The 3,918-nt window shown below is 38.9% G+C and overlaps 1 non-coding gene across 1 annotated transcript; it reads right to left on the bottom strand.

Annotated features, from left to right (window-relative positions):
* Window positions 1–922: 922 nt before the first annotated feature.
* Window positions 923–1,025, bottom strand: LOC138830059 (U6 spliceosomal RNA). The gene has a single exon (XR_011372847.1). It is a non-coding gene; the product is annotated as a U6 spliceosomal RNA (small nuclear RNA).
* Window positions 1,026–3,918: the final 2,893 nt, after the last annotated feature.

The following is a 3,918-nucleotide window of genomic DNA, read 5'->3' as shown; positions in this document are numbered from 1 at the left end:
CATTTACATGAGCATGTAATGAGTACATTTCTTAAAAAGGATTGTTACCTCCTCCTTTATTTTCCCTCTACCATCCCTTCCCTCCAACCTCTACAAGTAAACTCCCCTCCCCTCTTCCCCTGCCTAAATTGTAAAGTTCATTTTCCACCATAGTTTCTTGTGCATCTCATTGTTACAATGGGTCAATCTGAATCCCTACTTAAGCATTATTTTTTCCTTCCTCTTCACAAATTAGAGGAGCGTATATACAAGAGGTGGGCACACCAAATTCAAATACAGTGAAAACAGGGGTTATAGCATGAGGGAGGAACATATAAAGAAACAAAAAAACACAGAGACTGTTATAAGTACGTTCGAAACAATAGTAAGAAAAAAAAAAACTTGTGTTCCTATTTGGGCGTTCATTTCCCTTAACATCATCTTATCTGGTCATATGTGCATAGATTTTGACCTTTTCTGCTTATTCCAAACATATATTAGTTATTAAAATTAGGGAAACCCTGGGACCTATGTTTCTTTGGACCTGGCTTACTTCACTTAATTTTTTTCCAAGTCTTTCCATTTTCTAACAAATTGGGCGATGCCATTCTTTCTTATGGAGGCATAGAATTTCATTGGTACAAATAGCACATTTTCTTGATCTATTTATCTGATGAGGGGCATCGGGGTTGGTTCTATATCTTAGCTATCTTAAACAATGCTGCAATAAATATAATTGTGCTGATAGTTTTAGTACCGTCTTGTTTGTGATATTTTGGGTAAATGCCCAAAAGTGGGATTCCTATGTCATAGGGGAGTTCTATGTGGAGTCTTTTGAGGAACCTCCATACTACTTTCCAAAGTGGTTGAACAACTTTACACTCCCACCAAGAGTGCAGTACAGTTCCCTTGTGGCCACATCCCCTCCAACATCTGTTGTTGTAAAAGTATGGAATGGTACAGGAATTTGCCTATCATCCTTGTGCATGGGCCATTCAAATCTTCTCTGTATCGTTCTAATGTTAGAGTACGCCATGCTGAATGGAGCATAGAACATGTTTTATATATAAAGTGTAATTGATTTTCTTAAACTAGACAATTCAACAAAAAGTAAGTATAAAAGAATTTTCATGAAATTTAAAGCCATGTACTTCTTACATAAGCACACATTTAAGAATAAAGTCAAGATTGACATGTCAAAAACAAAATAATTACAGATATTTGTTGTTCAAGAGATGTGTAGGAGGAGGAATTCAATTATTCTATACAAGGCTCCTGTCATAATGAACACTGAAGCAAGTGTTAAGTTTTGTTAAAAGTTTTAATGGTTTAAATATATTTAATTTGGGGAATTTGCTTATATATATATATATATATAATTTGGATTTATCTCTATATTATGATAAAAAACTGTTTGAATAATTGATTTATAATATATCCTAGTTTCATATACCAAATTACACTCAGAAAATGGGATATAACAATTAACAAATAAGTCCTGGCAGAAAAAAATGGCACCCCTATACTATGTGACACCCAGTTCTGAGATATTTCATTATGCCTCCATTTAATGAATGTGATTGTTTAAATGTTTCATAAGTACTAATTAAAATTGATCAGTGTATTATAATCTAATTGTTTACAATTTTATCCGAGAATCATTTAAGAATTTCCCATTCAATCATGACATCACATTCCATTGGTATTCATATGGATAGGAATGAGTTTCTTAGGATCTTCTGCCATTTGGAGATGGCAGGACCAGGATTCGAACTGTGGGCTCCAGCTCCCTCCACTTCAACCCGAGGATAGGGACTCACTGGTCTTTCAAGAACATCAGCAAGACCAATGATTAGGAAGGCACCAGTGGCTCTCAGAAGTCCTCGTTGATACTTACTATAATGCCCGGAGACTTGGAGCCCCCCCAAAAGACCACCAGGGACCAAAGATCAATGCAAGCGGCAATGAGTCTTTTATTGACGAGCTCGAGCACGGACCCCTCTGTGCACTGATGTCCGATTGCAGAGAGAGACCCCAAGCACAGGGTTACAACACTTTTTATATGTTCTTTGGTAGGGGTAAGGCCTCAGTATGTATTGGCAATGAATTAATATACCACGTGGGAAATTTAAATCATAATTCTAGCAGATGATTGGTGCAATACAAAGTGGGAAAAGGGCTGGGGCTAATAACTGGTCAGGCTAACAAGATATTGTGCTCTAAACTAATTAGACTGTACTTCTAGGGTAACTTAGGAGAAGTGGTTGCCAGATGTCCACTATCTCTGACCCCGACCCAGGGGAAGTGGTTTTGCCAAGCAGCCACTATCTCTGATCCTAGGCACAGGGGAAAGTGATCTGGAATGTGTACTTTGTCAGGTACTCCCTGCCAGAGGGTCGTTAATTTCAGCTCCAGATCCAGGAGTGTCTGGGGCTCAAGGGAGGGTAGAATAGCAGCTGCATTCCTCAAGAAGATCTAATACAAAATGCAAATACAGGTCTATCTGATTATATATATCACACTTCTCATTACAAGGTTGAGATAGGAGGATCATGGTCAAAGTCATCCTAGGCAGAAAAGTCCTTGAGAACCCTGTCCAACTTCAGGGCCAACAAAGCAAGAAGTATAGCCATATGACTCCAGTGTTAGAGGGCTAGCCATCAATAAAGCAGCTCACGGACTGTGCCCAGATCCTGAATTCAAGGTCCAGGAGTGTTAACAAACAACTATGCACAACAATCTTTGCAGCCATCTGCCTAAAGCAGGTCATCCTCAGCAGTCTTTATTTACATTTTATTATGAGGCCAATGCAGGAACAGTCACAAACCACGCAGGGGAAGAGAAGATCAGGTTTCTTAGAAGTAACCAATATTCAGAAAATTAAAATTGAGGACATAAAATGGTAGCATACTTATGTAAAAACTACCATTAAGAAAAAGATGAGGGGGCTGGGAATGTGATTTAGTGAGAGAGTGTTGTCTAGGATACAAGAAGCCCTGGGTTTGACTCCTCAGTAGCACATTCAAGAAAAAGCCAGAATTGGTCTTGGATGTCAGGAGGAAAGAAGGGAACACTCCCCAGTCATGAGGCCTTCTGCAGTGTGCCAGGACACCAACATGTTCTTCACACAACCACAGAGCAGGAAGACTGTCTCCCACTTCTCAGTCAGCCAAGGGCCCCAGAGCAAAAAAAAAAAAAAAACTAGCAACTTACAGATGGCTACCAGTTTTACATTTGTTTTCTTTGCAAGGTGACCATCCTGCTTCTGATTGACACGGTTGAAGAATGTTGGTAACTTGGTATTGCTGAAGGCTGGCGGGCTACCAGGGAAGCCATAGGCCAACATGGCAATATAGGCCCTGAGTTTGAAGCCGGGTCCTGACCCCTACCAATGGATGGAGATCCTATGAGTCTCCTTCTTATTCACTGGAATACCGATGGAATATTATGAATGGCAAGGTTGAATTAGTTGTTTCTGAATACTACTATATAATTAGAGTGATTTTAGTAGGCCAATGGATTTTAATGAATATTTTTGACACATTCAAAGAATACTATTAATTACATGGACACAATAATTCCAGGGCAGTGGTTGATTTAATTAATAATTAAGGATGAAAACAATAATATTGATTACATGGAGGTATACGAAATACCCAAGAATTGATAGGAATGTAGCCTATGTAACCGAATAATGTATAGACATCTCTGGCACTCTATAAAAATCAATATTTATTTGTGTACTACCATCTGCATGTCTATCTGTTCTAATTTTGTCAACTCTGGAGCTGGATCTCAAGTTTTGGAAATGCTTGTGAGCTCAATATGCCTCAGGCTGGCATGCTGACACTCATCCATTCATGAATTGGACCTTGTAGGCTGTGACTTTAGATGCCAGCACATACAAAAATTGAATTGTGGAGTAAGAAGCCAATGGTG

This window comes from Dipodomys merriami, unplaced genomic scaffold, assembly GCF_024711535.1.
Source record: "Dipodomys merriami isolate MVZ:Mamm:240054 unplaced genomic scaffold, mDipMer1.0.p SCAF_181, whole genome shotgun sequence".
NCBI classification, from domain to species: Eukaryota; Metazoa; Chordata; class Mammalia; order Rodentia; family Heteromyidae; genus Dipodomys; species Dipodomys merriami.
This window is presented reverse-complemented; position numbering and strand designations above follow the sequence as displayed.